This window comes from Macrosteles quadrilineatus, unplaced genomic scaffold (assembly GCF_028750875.1).
Source record: "Macrosteles quadrilineatus isolate MER2022 unplaced genomic scaffold, UCM_ALF_1.0 Scaffold_6__1_contigs__length_79288215, whole genome shotgun sequence".
Lineage (NCBI taxonomy): Eukaryota > Metazoa > Arthropoda > Insecta > Hemiptera > Cicadellidae > Macrosteles > Macrosteles quadrilineatus.
In genome coordinates, this window is record NW_026542599.1 from 16,897,281 (window position 1) to 16,918,716 (window position 21,436).

General features: G+C 36.4%; 1 protein-coding gene across 1 annotated transcript in view; it reads right to left on the reverse strand.

The window, feature by feature from the left end:
- Window positions 1–344: 344 nt before the first annotated feature.
- LOC128996627 (uncharacterized) overlaps window positions 345–21,436 on the reverse strand; it is a 130,751-nt gene continuing 109,659 nt past the window's right edge. Inside the window, exon 3 of the mRNA XM_054422033.1 lies at window positions 345–2,507. The gene's annotated coding sequence lies outside the window, so the exon portion shown is untranslated. The remainder of the gene's footprint in view (window positions 2,508–21,436) is intronic.

Genomic DNA, 21,436 nt, shown 5'->3' on the forward strand with positions numbered 1-21,436 from the left:
CACCATGGATTGCCCAAGTAAAATTGGATTTACAAAAAGCAAATATTGAACTAAAATATGCTGGAGAGAGAACATATTTTAGAAACAATGCAAAAAGTGGATCGTTTTGTCAGATTGAGAAGCGCCAAAGAACCCAGGAACAAAATGAACTGAAGATATGAAAAATTATGAAAGAAATATGGAAGGAACGATTCCAGAATGCTTTGACGATCCTTCTGGGTCCATTCACAATAAGAAACTGATTACTTATATCATTGACTATATAGTCAATGCTTATATTTACTTCATGGCAGACCATGAAAGACATAACATACATACACAATCTGCAGGAAATTAAACTCACATTTAATCTTTTACATTTTATAGATTTATTACGAAATAAGAAATAAACACAAATGAATACAAAATTAAAATATGCAAACCATATAACTAACACACATTGAGTAGCAACAATACAATATGGCTAATAGCTAAATACGGCCTACAATTCTGAGGCGTCTAAAATGAATCTTCACATGCAACAACAAGCATTCTCAGTCAAAATAAAACCTGCGCAGATGAGGTTACTAACATTGTTGGCGAGAAAAATCAAAATAATCAAACTAATCAAATAACAAAAAAATTACATTAATTTACATTTTACCTTTTGTAAAAATTTGAACTTCCTGATTACTTAGTCATACATTTTTAAATCCTAAACAATCTAGGGAAGATACAACGATATTCTCGCCAACAAGGGTTTAAATCATATGGCATACAGTCTGCGCAATTGAATCTCTGAGCGTTAGCGTTAGATATACAGAAATCGATATCACAATTGCTTTTACTTCACCGTAAAATGTAAACAATACAAATCAAAATGTACAGACTAACCAACAAAATGGTAATGGGCCTATAACGTACAAGATCACGGCGATTTCCACCAAGAGATAAGTTACAGAATTAATCGAAGGAAGATTGTTTAAAATATTGGACGCAAGATTGTGAAAATGAGATTTAATGGTGAAATGTAAACGTGAATAGTGTAAAATGAAGTTAAAGTGTAAAAATGCAAAAAATACTTTCCATTGTAGCCGTTGCAGGAGTTTTGCAAAATGTAACATGTTTACTATTACACTGTTAAAAATTAAATAACAATAAACGAGTTTTAAAGCATTTTTTTACAATAAACAATTTACAACCCTGCTTTTGTTAATTAAATTAAATGAATTAATTACGAATCAAAAATTTTACATAAACACTAAAATAGCAATAATTATCAATGTAAATAATTACTCCCACCATCCGTTCATTTTATACACAATTATCTCACAATTCAATTTTTTCTAAGGCCACTAATACGTCACAATCTTAATAAAAGTTGAAAAATATTGTAGTAGTGAATAGAATATAATCTTTATAAACTTTTTCATATAAATTAAAATCCATTTCTGGTCATTTTCTTTCCAACATATTCAAGGCCACTTTACACATTTTCCCAATCCCTAAAACGTTCAAAGTTTACAAATGAAAGTGAGACAGTTAAAGCAACACAGATGGCAAAGTTATATTTTGCACTTAAGGTTCTAACAATGAAAGCTGACATACAAAAATATACTACCTCTTTGGATTTTCTATATCTATAACACGGTTAATAGTCCAAGGAAAAGCTTTTCGTATCCGTTTTCTGATCATTATTGTCAAATGAAGATATAACAGCTGGTGACAAATCAGGCTGTCTGAAGTATTTGAGGAATATATATCAAAGTATGTTGTACATTTGAAATTAAGATAACGTCAAATTAAATTCATTGTTTAAAGATTGGTTAAATAAAATAGACATTCTACTTCCAAAACTTATAGGCAATCAGTTTTTAAACAAATAGGATCTCAGTTGAATCGCTCACCAGATAATGATCCAGATTTATGTAGTTTGTTTTTCAAATCGTAACTGAAGCTTACTTCTTAAATTTAATGTAAAATCTACAATCAAACTAATGTAGAATAAGAAAGACGAAATAATGTTGACAGTAGCGCATTAAGTGAGATGATCACAACTAGACTCTTTTTGAATAAACTGGATTCAACTGGTCCATACAGATGGGATTTCATAGTACACAAAATTCCATCAACATAGGATATTTCAAGAAGAAGGAGAGAAAGAATATATCCAAACCAAGTTAGATCCTTTACTTGATTCCCAGAGAAGTTGGACCAAAAGAAAATATGCAAAAGTCCAAACGACCGTTCAAAAATTATATTTATGTTATTCTGAAGATAATTTAACTTCTATACTGATCAGACAACGGACTTACAAATGTACATTGTACATGGAACAATGTGTGATAAATGTAGCGTATACGACGAACAGTGAGGAATAAATATTAAATAACTTGACTAAAGATTACTTCCAAGGGACACCGAGATCTTGTACAGCACGGGGGTCGCGCCTGACCCTAGAGTTATTCGAGGATCCAGGATGTATCCAGGGGCGGGAGCAAGCTGTCCGTGCGCCTACCAAAGAGGGTCTGAAACACAAGAAAGTTTTATTAGTTGAATATTTTTATCTCTAGACTATCATTGAATTTAAATATTAGTGCGATTAGGAAGAAGGAAAAGGAGTGAGGTAGATCATCTTTGGGTGAAACGTAAAAGTGTCAGAATTTACCAGAAGAGCTAAGGGCACTGACAAGAAGGGGTTGGTGTTGGGGTTGTTTGGTGAGGAGGATGCTAGGGGTAAGGCTATGTTAGATTAAGTTTTGTTAGGTTAGGTTAGGTGGAGAGGTTTCTCCCTTCTCTCTGCCTCTTCCCATTGCCACTGCTCCCACAACGACGTCCCTCTATCCCAAGTGTTTGGGTACGTAAAAGGCCCCTCGTCAATTATTTGAATATACGCAAATCCCACTGTTATAGCCTTCAGAAGGAATGTAGGGCAAGAGGCCATCAGTGCCTTTTGCAGTCGAACATTGAGGAAGACGAAAGCTGTGGCCAGGTACCCTTCTTTCGAGGATAGTTGGAGGCCAGAGATCCTTCTAACCCTTCAAGACAAAAGTAGATTGAATTGATGGAAAATGTGCATATTTCATAGCTTCAATATGAATCAAACCTAACTGTATCATTTAGTAATTCTATGCTTTTATTACAACCTTGAACAAAATGTCCTGCGTCTCGTACAAACCCAGAACTATTTTTCCTAATTTTCTAAATAGTCGAACATCTCAACAGGAAGCTAGCAACAGTTACAAAGGCATTATGTCACTATACCGAGTTCGAACTCGTGACTGCAGTAAAGTGGTGTTTTTGAGGAACAGGTAAAATCATTTAGCTCCGAAGCGATAATAAGGCGTGACGTTCCAACCGGTCTGGATTTTGGCACGATCCGCGCAGACTTCCGTATTCGAGGAGCGCCGTTAGGCTGGTAATTATCATACGATTTGCATCCGTACGGATCTTTGTCCCGTGCTATTCATCAGTAATGGACGCGTTACTGACACATGGAGTGAAAAATGGGAGCGGATTCCTGTGAATTGACAGGGTCGTGACGGCGAATGAAAGGAAGAGTTTGAATGTGCCCTGGGTTCGACGAACGATGCGAAGTTGGTTTTGGTACAGGATTCAAAGGACTCTGGTCTAGTGACAAGACTTCCTGGTCAGGGTCAATCCGTACTACCAATAATGGCCTTAGCTGTGTAAAAATCACAAGGCTCGATGCTTCAGAGCCCTCTTTTTGAGCTGTAGGTCCACCCTATAAACAGTATCCAGAAAGGAAAAGTAAAATAGGTCCAAGGAGAGAAGACACCTTTTACTGCTACGTCTCTTATACCTAGTCCAATAGGAATGTCCAATTTGTTTTATCGATATCAAGTTTTGATTGTTGCCCTTTAGTTAGGTTAAGCTAGAATATCAAAGCATCTTTAGTAATATTGTAAATAGTGCTACATATTTATCAGTGGTCTAACAATTAATACATTATCCATTCTAGCCGTGGCACGTGCTTCATGAATTGGCACCTCCCATTTTTAAGTGTCGATGTTGTTCAATTTTGGCTTCTTGCTAACTGAAAATGTAACTTTACCCATCCTAAACTGTCCATGGAAAAAAACCTTGTAATTTAATTCTATTTTCATGAATTTGGATAATAATTTTAAAAGCGGAGACAAGCAAGCCCCTTACGAGACATAAAATTGAGGGTATAATACAGAACAAGGAGTTAGAAATTTTAATACATAAATCAACAGAGTAAAATCATATCTTTTACATTCATAAATGCATAAATATTTGTGATTTCATCGTTTAAATACATATTGATTACGACTATTTACCTTAAAGCAGAACAACAAAATGAGGCAGCCTATAGATATAAAATCCTATGTTGAAACCACTGCAGTTTCACCATTGGCACCCGTAGCGAAGGAATCAAGGCAAATAGTGACGACATTGCAGCAACAAACCTTGAACAAGATCGCTTTGCTATGTGGGACATGCGCTTTGTATCTGCGCTTCTTTGGCTGGATTGGCCAACAGCAGAACGCATGCATTGTCACCTTCTCCGCGCATCGAATCGCAAACCCGCTCATTTGACCTCCGCTCCTCTTGCTCAACTGTCCCCGGCTGGAATCAGCTGATTTTTGATCATCTGTTAACTTCTAACAACTGCAACAGCTGATTATCATGACTGTTGAGTGTTTGGTCTAACAAATTGGAGTAACGAGTTTTCATTCTAACGAAGCATTGAACTTTGATCCAGTTATATTATTTTCCCCCCTCATTGTGACAGTTGAGGATAACAAAATATAGTTAGACTGCTAAAAACTATTTTTTAGTCATCTAAATTATCGTTTTAGACATAGGACTACTTAAATAAAAAATAAACCATGTCCGTAGTTTGTAAGCGAATATACTGACAGTGAAATGTGTGGGGACAAATTTTGCGGACTAGTACCATGAGAATATTGCAGGGGTGTTTATGCGGTAGGGGTTTGGAACCAAAAAGCTCGGCTTTTTTAACCCACATATCAATAAAATAATTTATTTTTCTTGTCTTCGATAGAGCATAGAATGTGAAGGAAGGATACGAATTTACGGTCCAAGCAAACTTGCCCATCTTGGTCATTTCCCAAAGACAAAGAATCGACATAAAATACTATTCTTATTCTTAAATTTGTTTACGACGATGATGGCTCCCTATATTTCCACATCACTAAATGTGTATCCATAGTGTATTAAATCCTGTACTTTTTCAACAAAGCAGTAAAATCCTATGCAAAATACATGTGCCAAAACTCCGTCTCCCTTCTCGGGGCTCCTCGACGAGCGGTTTCTAGGTCAGACGCCCAAGTTCGCGATTCCTGGGACCGTACGGTTTATGTTTATTGCCCGGTTGTGTACCAGATCAGACCCAGGTCATGGCTGGAGCGGGTCTTTTGTATGAGCTAACAAACTACACCTTCCAGCTCAACCGATAACTTGCTGTAACTGAAAATAGTCATTGCTTTGCGCTTGTTGTTCGTGAGACTCCAAGAAACCTTAGTTGGTTCAGGGATAAGGTACAAATTAAAGGGAAAATATGTAGAATGATTTTTTTCGGCTAGCCACCATGAGATGGCTTGGTTTGTAAACACTTTTAGTCAAATGTGTATGCACCACGAAGCTGTTTCAAAAGAATACCTGAAGGAAGGATTTCAAATTATGTGCTAATGGTGTTTTATCTTCTTTCATTCAATATGATGAAGGAAGTGGTGAATACATGAATTAAGACATAGAAGCGAACAAACAGTAAACCATTTGGATAGTCACATGCAGATTCGCCAATGGTTCAAGGGTCCATGATCACAATGCACCACTTAATGGTAACTAGTAAAATTACATTTATATCACTAATAATATTCGATTTGGATGCTCAAAAATTAACCTCGAAGAAAGTAAACACTACGGTTGAATGTTATTTTGATAAGCCTGATTTTAAATCAACCTAGAAACAAATTTAACTGGAAACTTTACAGAAATTACGGTGTTGCTTCATTACATCAACCCATTATCAGTAAGGAAAATGAGAGCATTAATTGTACTGATGCACAAATATTTCAATGAAAGCACCTTGGCTACAAGATGGGACAAATAATGCAGAACGTTGAATGTTCCATACGTTGGATTGTGAATAATGTAGAATCACAATGATGTTTGCAATGACCATCGAGACAAGATATTTTGCTGGATAAAAATTCATTCATTTAGCAAACCCCATAAAATATCCTGAGATGTAAATCTAGCCAATCAAAATACACAAAATCAGGCTTTGCTCTCAGATAGAAACTCACCTATTCCCAAATCTGAAAACTCTCACACCTACAATACGACCAGGCCGACCTTGGATCTACCTACATGCCGTTAACCTCAAGTTCAAAAGCCATTCGTGGGAAGGAGTGACGACATCTTCGAGTTTTGTAACAGATCAAGCAAAGACAGAGGCCTGGCTCTATGTATCGCAACGCCCGTCTGTTCTGTCAGTGATCGCTTACTATCTGGGACAGTAGATTTATTTTATCGTGCCATTGTAGCATGTACAGTGTACAACCCGGTATGTTCTACTACAGCGTGTCATGTTGATTACCTTCTCCAAGAGAAACTAAATCACCATACTTGCTGTTCGTGGCGATGCGGTGTAAGTTGGCATGTAGCTTGTAAAACTGTTTTTGACGTTGGTTAAAGTTTTTGAATACAGAATCTAAACCTTTGTTGAAACGACAATATCTATGCAGTGATGAAATTTTAGTTGATCTACGTTGATTCTGATTGTTGTATCTCAAGCAACACACGTCTCATCGTAGGACGTAAAATAGATACAGCATAAAAACAATTTTTTCTCCTATTTAATATTATTTTTTATTTATTTTTTGTAATGGAATGGTCGAAATCCTGGTCTAATCACTATCTAACGTCGTTCATTTGTTAGATAGCATCAATTGATAGCCTGATAAATAAAAAATAATATATGGATTCATAAACTATTTCACTTATCAAACCGAACAAGCAACCTCCAGATTTAAAGGCGAGCACTATAACCACTCGGCTACCCAATCTTCTCTCTGTAGATGTTCTTGCGGACATTATGCAATTCATTTACACCTATGTCCAATTCTCTACAATGCCCGTACAAAGCCTTCATATGAATCCTTCCTAATCGCTGGTTCAATCTCTGATTCGTCTCAATCAACTATTGAAGGCTGAAGGCCGTATGCCGCCTCTGCTTCTGACTCCTTCGACGACCTCGTGTCCGCGGTCGTCGATTGTCCGGGTGCCTTGACAACGATGGGAGTCCTCTGACGTAACTGTCTGGAATAGATCAGCTGTTGAAGTGGGACGACAATGGATCCACAGGAGGAGGTTAAAGGGTAAAGCTCCTTGAGTGGGAACACATCTTCTGGGTAATTCGATGAAATAGTCCTCTAAATTAATAGTTCTCTAAAAGACCAATACAATAGCTTTGATCATTATGGGGTTTCAAGTAACGTATTTATGAGAGAGTATAGTTTTAATTGGTAAAACAGATGTTATAAGCAACCTACCTTACGAAAGAGAATGTCATACAGGATATGCATTATTTTATTCCATTATAGGCCTACTAAGTAACTTTCCTCAACATTTATCAGCTTTCTTTCTTTAGTAAAATAGTATATAAATAAGGGGAAGAACAACAATATTGAATTTTTCACGAATCTTCCTTTACGAATTGCCTTTACATGTTTGGTGATGTAAACATCGAAATCGCATCATCTAAAGCTACAATAAACTGACAACCAGGGTTTTATTTTATTGTTATAACCAGCAATACACAGTTAAATTCGTTAGGCTTTTCAACAACTTTCAACAGCTTTTCAACAGCTTGAACATTTGCTCTACAAAAAGGCCAGTTAACAGTTCTCCGCCGCAATCAATGTCCGTGACTCGAATATTCCGTTAAAATATGAGGAAGTCAGTAGGTTGTCAAATTATCCAGCACTTGCAGATTGCAGCAGCTAATTCTAGTAATCGAACGGCTGCCACCCACTTGCCATAGCAATAGAACCTGTTCTAACGGACCATAGACCCACGGTAGCCACTGTAGAACCTGTTCTAGAGGTTTGGGATACCATAGTCCCACACGTTCTACCAGCCTGGAGCGATCGTGTTAATAGTCCTCATAAAATATGCGAATTTCGAAACTCGCAATCAAGTATGTAACGGGTATCTTCGGAGCAATTTTAAGGCATTGCCGTCCCATAGATCAGAATTTGTTCGTGGAAAATGGCATGTAACGGTTCGGTTGGATTTACTTTCATTCGTATTTACAATGTGAGATCGGGGTTTCTCTGAATAAGTTGTCAGAAGTTGAGAACTATATTTTTATCGCTTTCTAATCACATTGCTTTCTTCTGGTGTTGCTGAACTCAGAAAACACAATTATTTTCCAAATACGTTTGTGGTATGTCAAGTTTGCTTTGATAGTTGATATCTACCTTGATATCATCCTGACTGGGAACAAAATTGTATTAGTGAAGAGGAATTTTGCCTAAAACGTTGTCTAAAATGGTTTAAACCCCTAAGAAGACTTATAAAGAAATTAATTGGGAGAGTTTGGAACTATAGGGCTAGAGCTAGCGTCATTTTAAATATCCTTTCGAGAGGAAAGATTACTGTCAAATGCTAATCTAAATAGACCTGGAAGAAGAGAGAAATCTATTCCAATAAACTTTTACATAACAGCACTTCGATAAAAAGATTTTGCTTTCTAATTCTAGTCAAATTATAACTTAAAATTTACTGTATAGTTTAAAGTCTTTAAGCGCCTTATAAATCATTTCCATTACGTCAGGTTGGGAGAAAGCGAGTATAAAATGCATTGCTATAACAATATGTAAAATCGAGAAGTTTTCATCCATAACTATTCGCACATTACCATAGCTGATGCAATTGAAGCGCTTAGGGTAATCGAATTATTGTTATGCCACCATTTAAATACAATGCGCAAGTGTTAAGTGTCGTGTTATTAGAGAGGTGACGATCGTGTGCTATTCTTGGATAAGGGAATCGTGGTCATGAAAAGTTTAGCAATCGTATTTGGTATTTGGATCTATAGGAAGATTGCATCTTTTGGGGATAGGTAGTTTTTGAGCTTCACATCAAAAGTAACCATTAACTAGCATACTAAAATGGTTATCAATTTGGAATTTTAGTCGGGAACCGGAGTTTTGCCAACGGGTGTCAGGTAGATGGGGGGGATGCCGTCGGCCACCTCTTGGTGCGGAGATTTGCCAACGGTGGGGGCGGGAGAAAGAGAGTGTGAGGGAGGGAGAGAGAGCGATTGTCAGGGTTGTCTACGCTTGGGGTTGACGTCCAGGGTGATCACTGCGTTCAGAGGAATGCAGTCGCATTGGGAGGAAATGTATAAGATTTTTGAGCCAGGAGCACTCATGACACATCGATTCTTGGAGTGATTATTAAAGAGCATCCATCTTTCTCATAACAGGAAAACGTAGTCTACATATGTCACCCAATGAGTTGAGTATTTATCCTTGTAAACTAATGTTTTCTTATACAGTAATTTTCAACTTTTTAGTAGCATACTCAAGCATAGTAGTATACACGTGTCTTTAAGCGTCTTATTTATTAGATGCACCAAAAATGTTCTTAAACTCTTCGCCTTAAATAATAAAAATAATTCAATTTATATTTGCACCAATAAGTTCACCTAAACAAATAAATTAGCTCCAAGACGTTGCTATATTTGACAAGAGCTGTGTCTAAAATCCTGGTTTCATGCTGAGATAACACTTTTATTATTTATATAATTATTTAAGGCTTGCAGTTATATCTCACGTTTTCCCATATATTGATAACATTTTGTGTATCAAATCAAATGAAATAAAAATATATATATATGGTTTCGTTTAGTTGAGATTTATCCAATCCATTACAAATCCCACTTAGAAGGTCCTCGTAGCAGAAATCCTATCCAATATACTCAATACATAGCAATACAATTTAGCTGTTAATTATAATTTAACTGGGTCAAAGCTCAAAACGTTAGGCTATAATTTCATTGAAAAGTATCAAAAGTATAAAGGCTTATCTCGTCATCTCGAGAGTATATAATTCTGTTGACCCCTAACTTGAAACCCTTAAAAGGTGGCCAAACGAAACGTAAATTATCCCAACAGTTTATCATGTGTATCCCAGTCACAGCAACTACATTATCTTACTATAATATTATAAATGTGAAAGTTTGTGTGTTTGTTTGTTTGTTTGTTTGTTTGTGTGTTTGAAGTTCAATCACGCATAAACCACTGGACGGACTGGGCTGAAATTTGGCATGATGATAGCTTACATTCCCGATTAACATATAGGCATATTCTTATCTCAAAAATCCTTTTGGGCTCCGCCCCAGAGGCCATGTAATTCCCCATGTTGACCTTATGAGTATTCATATTTAAAGGGAATTACAGAATTTAGTCAGCTGTTTCAACTAAAAAAGTTGGTTCTATGATATGGAAAAGCATTAAAAAGTTATAAGATTTACCAACAGGGTGCAGCACTATATTTTTTTGCATTTATGAAAACAGCTAATTTGAACTAAGCAGCAACAAAAAACTGTGATTCGCAATGAGAACTGTCAAAGTAGGATTGTTTACAGTTATGTTTATGTTTTTCATTTCATGAATAATTTGTGATATTTTGCGAATTGTCGATAATTTATTTTTCTCTATTGTTTAGGTAAAGTGGCAGAACATTATGACTATGGTAGATGTGTAATACTATAGAATACTGTAAATTTAAAAAAGCAAATCTTATCAAACTGTGTCCTCCCTTATTGCAAACGCAAAGTTTGAGTATAACTGCAATAAGCATTTTATACTTATATTCCAACCCCGTACGAAGGACGGGTACTCTGCTAGTTCTATTAATATAATGATCGACATTAATTTTGCAAGAAGATTCAATATTTTAATATTTGCTCATGTAAAATTATTTATTTTTTAAATCAACCATCACTTAATTTGAAGGCCACAATTAAATGACAATTTATTCATAAGTTGATTTGGTATTAGGAATCACGTTTTTATTTCACTGTAAATATTCTCTAATGACCAAGTGATTTTATTAAAGTAAAGTAAGTACATTTAACGATTGGCAATTGAGTATTATGTTTGCCAGTTTGTTTGTTTTGATTTAACCTCAAAATTTGACACGTATGAACACATGATCGCACTAAAAAGGTTCATCTTCAAAATTATTCCACAACAGCTTAACCACTTCTAGCTAAAAAAATCCAACTGCACTGTACTGTTTTCTCTATTTTTCACCCCAAACTGTAAGTTTGCAAAAGCCGTTAGCATGACAACCCATAAATTCCATGTTATTTTTTTTATTTAAAATTCATTTTTCGTGTTTATTTTTTAGTCTATTTGAATCTTTAAAGGCATTCTGCACATCTACAGGAAAATATCTTTCTAACAGTATGAGTAGATTTTCTCTGCGATGCACACGAGCTAAGAAAAAAGGTTTTAAAGAAACATGCTTGCCTATGTATTAATATATAGAAGATAGATGGTTACAACAATGTAGCTTATAAGCAATGTACTATTAAATATTTGTTGGTATTAAAAATTAAGAATTATAAATAGGTACGGTACATATACTGTGTAAGTTAAACATATATTACAAGGGTAAAGAGTTGATGTTTTGTAAAACCATAGATAAAACATACTCCCTTTTAGTCTATGGTAAAACTATGTGTTGAAATATGATTTGTGTGAATAGTTCATTTTGGTATCACATGTGTTCTGTGTATTAGTTAGTTGTCATGGATACCAGATGTGTTTTGTGGAAAGCTATGTTGTGGTTTTGTATTGAGTAAAACTTGTACCTAAAACACCTTTCTCTTTATCATTCTACATAATTTAAGTCAATTTACAACACTATGCTGTTTCCGATTTTGAATTTCTCAATGACCGCCATTTTGAATTGTTTGAACGTATAAATGTGGTATTCAACAAAAAGTAAGATCCTGTTAGTATTCATACATTGATCGACTTTAAAGTTGATTCCAATAATAGTTTAAAAGTTAAGTGGAATTAAATAAAAATACCAAACAAACCGACATGCAGAAAAGTAGCCATTTTAGACCCATGTTTTTTAAATATGTTTTTTATTGACATAAAACACAAGTGGACAACATTTTTCCAGGGAGTTTTTATACACCCTGTATAATATACACACATAACAATCAACAGTTATAAACAATCTGGAAACCTCTATCTACTGAAGTTAGCAGTTGTCTCGCACGTGACTTAGAAAATATATAAAAAAACGTCACTAATGAAGTTTTATTGCATTCTGTTACGGTTATGTAAACCAACCGTATTTATTAACTGTATTTTGCTAATGCAAAATAATTAATTAATGTGGCCACTGTTAAATGTTTATTTTAAAATATTTTACGCAATGCGGCCAAGGCCAAAATTAGTATGGTTGTATGGCTACTATGCTTTTACCAAATATTATTTTAGATTTCTGAATCTTATCTAACCATTTGAATCCCCAGTTAAATGTATGTAAATATTAAAACATATACATATTTTAAATAGCGTATCCTGGAAGATGTTATTACGGAATATGTACGTTTTCATTTTACGGAAAAGGCGGATACACTTAACAATCACACGTCCTTTCCACAAGAAACAGTGTGTCAAGAGTGCTTCCTCGCTCAAAAATTCAATACATTTCCTTTCTCAGTCAGAGGTGCATAACTGCATTCCTTTGAACACAGTCAGCATCCTGCCTGGTTTGTCCACCCCTAGCGGAAGCCACCCTCACGGTCACGTGTAATCTCTCTCTCTCTTCCATCCCCCTCTCGCGCCAACCCCCAACCGTTGGCAAAACTCCGCAGTATGAGGAATTCGCGGATGGGGACCCTTTCTACCTGATACCCGTTGGCAAAACTCCTACACTCATTTTAGTCCTTGAAGTCACTAATTGAAGAGTTTACAGTTTGTTTTCCCATTGTGGATGGCCAAGAAATTGTCGTTTTATGGTTCACATTTGATGAAAATAGTCATTAGTTCACAACTATCTATCAACACTGAAACTTTAAATAAAATGTCAATAGAGGCTCTTTTATTCCCAGGAGGTTTTTTTACCCAGCATCTTCTAGAACCTAAAATCTATAAAATTGCTCAACTTATGTTCATATACCGTTTATGAAAGTCTCTATTGTGTTTTCTATTACTTTCAACGTCAGAGGCAACTTGTAAAAGAGAAGACAGTTCAGATACCTCAAACGTTACTAGATGACCCGGTGAACTAATCCCTTTGGCACTGAATTCCAAGATGCTAGCCTTCTGGATTGAAAACACCGCTACAGAGTTTTCGCACCACTTTAAACTGCTGGTCTAGTCGTAACTCTAGTCTAGGAAGGTTGAGCTGACAAGCGTAGGAGTAATCCAAGCCACGCCTCTATCACCAGAGCCATGTCGACAGGCGTGGCACAGTGTAATTCTTCACAAGACGGATCTCGACACAGAATGCCAACGACTGGTCTTTCCGGCCAACTCGCCTTGCTTCCTGTCGACGCTCGGGTCAGTCAACTGATAGCTGCACTTGCATGTTGATTGGCTTGTTGCACTGCGAGTGCCGTTGACAAGTATCCGGCTCGAAGGACCGTTGTTCATAGAATTGCAGGGTGACCTTTGTAGGTGGATGTGCTTAAGGTTACACCTCGGTACTACATGTCGGTGTGGTTAGTAGTTCAATTGTAGGCTGAATGTGATGCTTTGTGTAGCTTTGGTACTAAGTTCACGATTTTCATTAGCTATTTCTATTTTTAAGAGTCCAGTTCCAAACTGTGAAAAATATTTAGGATTTTCCAAAAATCATACCGACAACATGTGTTTACTACGTGAGCACTAAAGTCTAGCTATTGAGTTATATTTAGCTATTGACATCCTGATATGTCGTCTTTTTCAGAAAACGCATCAATATAATGGTAGTAAAACTGATTTGTAAGTTCATTATCAGCAACGTTACTGGAATCTTTGCTTATAAATGCGCGCGTTGCAGCTTATTTCCAACCACAAGAGATAAAAACGATGAATAAAACAGGCCAATTTTATCGTCTCAAACTATTCTAACCTCATGGAAAATTATAAAGGAGTGTGAATTACCTCAAAATCAATTACTATCCGGCTCGAAGGACCATTTTTCAAATTCTTTGACTACTTTTCAATCAGCATTGCAACTACTGCATGAAGACTTTAAAACTACGTAACGCAAATAAAACGCAGTCCAGGGAAACGTGAACGCAAAAAACAGTAACGTCTACGGGTTTCTGGAGGGAATCGATCGGTATTCAGGGTGTAATCGTGTTGTGCCGGTTTGACGTCATCGGTTCTGGTGTCAGGGGCTATTGTGGTTACGAACAATCAGGGACGTTTCGTCAACTTGTTATATCACAGGCAATGTCCACCTCTACCACAGTATACCACTATACCAATATACCACTCTGGTATACGGTATGAAACAATACCATTGCACACCGTGCCTGATGGATTTGCCGCCAATTTGCTGCACGGTCAACGACGTCTTGAACTTAAACAGTATTGACTGAGTGAGCACGATTAATCGTTTTTAATTTTAAATAATTTTTAAAAGTTTTTAGTGGAGGAAATTGGGACACAATTAGTAATGTATAGTGGCCTTTTGTAACTTTGGTCGCCAATAATATATATAAAACATACTCCATTAGTAGACTTCCCATCCTTGGAACAGCTGAAGCCAATTTTACTGTATGTTCTGGCCGGTGCACTGTAGTGTTTTGTTTAAAATTTGTTTCTTGTTATTTCGGTCCTTAAAAACCTCGTTTAGCCAATTAAAACTATCTAATCAAACAAAAACTGTACTAGTTACCCTAAAATACTTCTCTACTTGTGTTGGTTAGTACATACCAATACTGCATCTGTGGGTCTTCTCTATTACAAATGTGTCTAGTTTCGATAACGATCAGTAATGATTGGTGCAAAGAAATGTATTAAAATTTTTCTTTATTTATTTACCACTTCATACTCGGTTGCAGAAACATAAACATAGGACTGAGTTTTAAAAATTAATAGACTTTTTACAATTCCAGTTGTTAACCGTTTCTTATGTGAATGCAGACATGGTACAATATATTCTCCCAGTATCACTAAACTTGTTAACCGATCCAAATTGTTGTGGTTTAAAGCAGCAAAAATCATTATAATAGTTTACCTTTATTTTTAACAATCCCAACCTGAACATTAATCTTGTTTCGATACTTAAATCTTTCACTTTGGGATACATGTCTTTATATTAAAGGAAGTGCCTAAAAGTTAACACCTTCAACTAATTTTAAATTAAAAAGAAAAACAAACAAAAAATACTGTAGCCAAATGAGTCACATACAGAGCGTAATACGGAAAAATCAGTTTTCCTAAAACATATTGAAATAGAACCCTTTTATATTCCATAAAATATATTATACTATGCAAACACTGAAATTGAGCTTCAATAAGGCATTATTTACTGATTTAACTTTGCTCTTTGAGTAAATAATTGTCTGTTTCAAATAGTATGGATTTACTTCCGTTACAACTCAATTGTACCTAAACCGTTTCGATTTTAAACAACGCTGAAGATTTTCTCATTGCCCTCCAAGTAATCGGAGACATGATGACGTCACACCTAGGCAGGTTTTCTGCACGACCTGCAGATTGTGTATTGTCCATCGGCCTTGCAGCATATTGTGTGATACAATGGTGATTTTGCTCGGCTATTGTTTACCAACCTTCGAACAGCTGTTGGCAACCTACACTTGTAGAAGCAGAACGCTCTAGGTATCCGAATATCACAAAATAATCTAAAATTTGTCATTTGTGCATCCAGGTTTAAAAACAATATTTATCAATATACCAGTACGGTTGCATTGATCATTGATTAAGAGAATGCCTACATCAACTTACAAACAACATACGATCTAGACTGAAACCACCGTTTAGGTATATATTGATCTAAAACAAGTCATTTATAAAAAAACGTGAATGTGATCGTTCTATTTAACCAACTATTTGAATCGGTTCCTTTCAAATGGATAGAAGAACGTCCAATTGAAACAAACAATGAATGTAATCGAAAAAAAATTTTCGTTCATGTAGTAAGTTATAAGTTTTTGTACATATTTCGTTTCATATTTTGAATTTTTGTAATTGACGCAATTATTATTCCTATTAGAAAAAAGATAAGTGATTCGCAGCCATCTTTAAATTTAAACGGATTGGTCTCAGTAAAGTCAATATTGGGGATATGTCTGTACGGAAAGGCACACAATTTACATACGCAATTTTTACTTCATCTACTCATTTGGCTCCTGGATTGAAAATCGAAAATACAATGTTGCACACGGAAAATTTTGCAATGGAACAACGGTTGAGCCTTAGAACTATAGTCACTAGAAAACTACTCTTACTCTTTAACGGTGAAAGGTAACACAACATATTTAGTCTAGTAAATCTAAATGTGTAATATTTTTAATTTATTATCTCACTTTCGCTCAAGCAGTACGTAATGTATCTAGCAGATTCAACCAAAAGGGTTCCACGAGGAAATACCAGTCTAATTTTGAATACAGGTAATTCTAAGAAAGGACTGAGTTCGTAGGTGGAATAAATGGAGGGACGAGTTGAATTTCTGCCAAGGAGTAATTCTGGAAGCCCCGCGTTCCTGTTAACATGACAAGTCCAAGGGAAGGTCGGCTATCAGGTATCGATATAAAGTGGGTCGTCTGCGGCTGCGGTGTAGTCCTTAGTCTGGGGTTTCCTTTAACCGTGCAGCTTTAAAAGCTTATGATCAGCTGATTTGTATTTCATAATTTAGACTAAAGAATTTGGAATAAAGATCTGTCTTGTAGTTGCTAATTCTGGTAAGCGCTGACTAATTCCATGCAGTAACAATGTTTGACAAATTGAGATGGTGGCACATGGGGCGTACTTTAACGTAAGTATGAAGTATGATAAGGAATTGAGTCAAATGTAGCAGTTCTTTCGAAGAATCTTTTATCAAAACCTCAATAACCAAGGACAGCTGGGTCCTGTAATTTCTGACTTTTCTCAGGATCGAACCTGCTACCGTTAGCAAATTAGAAAACAACAACTAACAACTTGGTGAGCACTATAACTACTTAGCTATTGTACGGTATTTCACTTTCAGCAGTCATAAAACATAGGTTTAATATGTATGAAAAGGGGAAAAACTGTTTCAATTATTGTTGTAGGGTTTCACAATTTCCTGTATAAATGATACATCTATGCGTTAGGTTAAGTTCTGAGGAAAGTGAGAAACGTTTAATGAAACTTGACCGGCTTTTTATGATTTCCGATGCGTTGACTTCTAGGTAACAACAAAATGGACATAACGTTTGATTTCGATTCACACACAATCTGCTAGTACGTCACAGTTGCGTCATCGTTGTCAACATCGCAGTTCGTGCAGATCAGCTGATCCGATGGTGACACACGCTCAACAGCTGAGCACACGTTGGCGACAAACTTGATTTGATTCTCCACGACCGATGTTGCGGTTGCGCAAGGTGGGAAAGTATAGCGATCGCAGGCTGCAGTGATACCATCTTTTAATTGGCGCCGTCAGCTGATCAGCTGATCATTGTGCAACTCAAACAATGATGTAGCCCACGCGACCTTTGTGATTTGTGGGGTTTTGAAAGTCAGATGGACCAGATTGATCTGAAGTAATGTTTTAAGATGAATGTGCGAATTCAAGATTTCGCAGTACTAGAAAGATTACTTAAAGTAGTGTGGCATCTGTTGAAATAATGATATGCAAACTTTAGATGTATCGAGTATATACCGTATCGTATGTTAAAGGTGACAAACTACCCAAAGATCAAGGGTTCGAAACCCGTTCTGACACAAAGTAAATAGTATAGGCCCCTAACTCGTTATCCTGTGCTTCTTCCATAATTTAACTGCTTCTTTGTGAACAACAACCACATCAAAACAGTGGCTTGAATGGAAGTTTACGGAATACATAGATTCTTTGTGAGTTGAAGCTCTGATCAGGCAATTCTAAATCGGTAAAACTGCAAACTGTTTTGATAACATGTAATACTTGAAACTTTCTATTTTGAAAATCCAACACTAACAGTTTATCGATCAATTAAAATACATATAAATCATACTCCTTTGGTAGATTAGTTAATGGATTAGCTAAAGCCAATGTTAGTGTTAGTTCCTTCCGGTGTCGCTAGGATCGTGATTATGTTTGCGATTCGTTTCTTATTAGTTTAGTAATTTTTTTAAATCTCACATATCATAAACTAAATTTGTTGACTAGCGCCCAGTTTTACCAACAAGAACCAAAAGACCCGACCATCCCCAGTGGTCCGGAGATAGCTTTTCGTAGACTATAGACATGTAACCTAGCTTCAGATTGTATAATGGGATGGGATGTCTACTTGTGTTAGTTAGCCCCAAAAATGCATCTAACAATCCTGACAAACCGTACTACTGAAATGACAAAATTTCCCAACCAATTTGAAAATAAATACAAATTTAGCACTTTCCACCCCGAACATTTTCAGAAACACCTCAAGTCAGTCCACTTCTCATGCACACCAAAGCCTCCTACAGAATACACCACAAAAGCAGCAATCTACATCATAACAGATCGCATCAGACTCTGATCGCTCAAAACTGTCCAATATCGGGAACTGAGGAGTTGCAAGTCATGATCTCCATATTATCGGTTTCTTCAGGTGTTTATCGACCACGTCATCATGCGATGACGGGCCTCATGGGGTCATCGCGCCAACGTCGAAGATACGAAGACAAAAGGAAGTGACTAAGTCCTGTGGGTCGTACAAAGACAGGAAGAGGAGGGACATACGGTACTTCAGGAGACAAGCTCACACGCTGTCGTTGTCTAGCTTTGTCATAGGAGTAGATTGTGGCTATGTTTTATGTGTTAGGAATGGTCAGATGCTTTATTCCATTTTGGATTCTTTACTTGACATGAATTACTATCCCTACAGGATTTTCCTGGAGGATTTTCAAAGTTTACTAAATAAAATTCAACTTTTGTTCAGAAATAGTAGAAAAAGTGGCGTCAGATTTGCTATTCCACAAAAATAACTTCGATTGATTTGGGTTTAGAAAATTAAACCTTTGTTTGTCAATACGATTTTAGTATTCACATTCATATTTACTGTAGAAATGGATGGATGTCAATTTTCGTGGCTTTTCCAAGGTAAGGTTTTTTAGGGTTTCTAAAAACTACCCAGAACTTTATCCAAGAATTACTTGAGTAATTTTATCATATTATTTTTAGGACATTTCCTTTATCATATTGCATTTTATGAAAGAGAAAGTTGAGGTTCATAATCTCTATTCTGTAATTATTAAAAAGGTTTGTTAAAGGTTAAGAAACCTTTAATATAAAGCCCACCACGCATCAACTAATCTTAACAACTATCTAGCTGTTCCATATACAGATGAAAAGTCTACTTTTATCTTGTACTTGTATCCAAAGGAAATGGTAATCAAGCCAAGTAGAATACCTCAACCACCGCTAGATTACGAGCTATTAACTCCGCATACGACACCCTCACGGCCCGTGACTCCGGAATGATAGTTTATCCAATAACTCAGAGAAACGAGCGGGCAAATTAACCAATTATCGGCTAATGGTCGCGGCATTAACGGTACGACCCTGCGCATGCGTTGACATTGCGCAAGTCGGTTTCCTTGAACTTGCGCGTCGAGTGAAATGCGCTTTCGGCATGTTAACTACGAGGCTTCCGAGACATTCCTAGCCGCGCTCTGCACCTTTCAACTTTTTACAAGCTGGTCTTTGCATTTGATTGGGCAATTACGGAAAAAGTAGAGGGGCACTTAGCCGGTATGTGCCGTACAGTTAGGAAGATATAGACGTTTAGATCGCTCGGTAGGACGCTTGTTTGTATATCATCGTATATTGACACATGATTACTTAGAGGTCAAAGAGTTTTATTTGGCTAAAATTTGCCATTGCCGATGATAATCTCAGATTTAGATCGTGTTTATTGAAGTATTTTACATCATGGTAACTTTTAATTGGCATATTTGACAAGTCTTGACAACCTTGAATATCTTGAATACACATTCACTCGCCTGCGATTAAACTGTTAAGCTATTTACAACTTGCGTTATTTGTGGCACCTGACTGAAAAAACCACATGAATTATAGGCTTAGAGTGGTCATACTTTCAAATCATAAAAGAGCATGTTGACCGTGTATTTAAATATAAAATAGATATTTTGAAGGTGAAGTTGAATCGGGTGAAGGTTGAAGTTGATCTGACATGTTTGTTGTCTGCAGGAAAGGTGTTTTATAAATTGATATGTATCCGTGCTACTGACACAACTGACCAATGGAGTGGCTTTTAAGTCTAGAAATCGTCAATCGATCATTATAATTTATGCTTACCAAGACAATGTCACTTTAGACTTAAGAGAAATACGAAATACATTAACCATCAAACAATTACCCTAAAGTCCTTGACACATTCTCTTCATTAAAAGTGCACATTGAACGTGAGAATCAACCTTCCACTGTGAGATTGGGAAATAATTACAAACACAAAACCAACCGGACCCAGGAACTCGGTCAAGAAGAGGGAAAGGAAGAAGATAAGTCTCACTGTAGGCGATTGTGCGAAGTTCACAGGAGAATTCTCAGAGTTGCGCCACCCTGTAACTTTACGATCAATTATGACGTTGACAGCGTCGTCGACGATAAACAAGTGAATAGCAGACGATTATCAATGGTCTCTGGTGACGCTTCGCTGTTTGTTTTAACAGCGAACAATCACTTTAGAACCGATGTTTCTGATGCCTCGAGGGTTTTCATGGCTGGTTGGTCTGAATGTTTTGTCTTTGGTTTTTACGAGTCGCGGGTAAGTGCCGACGGATGCAGAGTAAATGTGACGGTTCTTTAGGGCAGATTGTATTGAGTGGGGGTTCTGTGGTTTAATTTTGTTTACAAGCAAAACGATTTCAAACTCTTGTCTTGTTATAGAGTGGGATGAAGGAAGATTTTTTGGTTGTAGCACGACAGCAATAGAACAAAGTAAACATTCACCTGAAGTTAGGGGATCTCTTCAGACTCTGACTGTGATAGTTTCATAGCTGTCTTCTTTCGTAACATAACTATCATCTTGTCCTTTCAACAATATTCACAAACCTTCACTTTACCTTTTCCATCAGTTTTACTATGTAATGGTTTCCAAATAAAATAAAGAATGTCCAACTTAACCTTTGGTTTAGATTCATACAAAATAATTCAGTACGTTATCGCAGTCCAAAATGCGTCATATTTGTCACATAACATTGTCTCTTGTTACGAAGAGAGATGT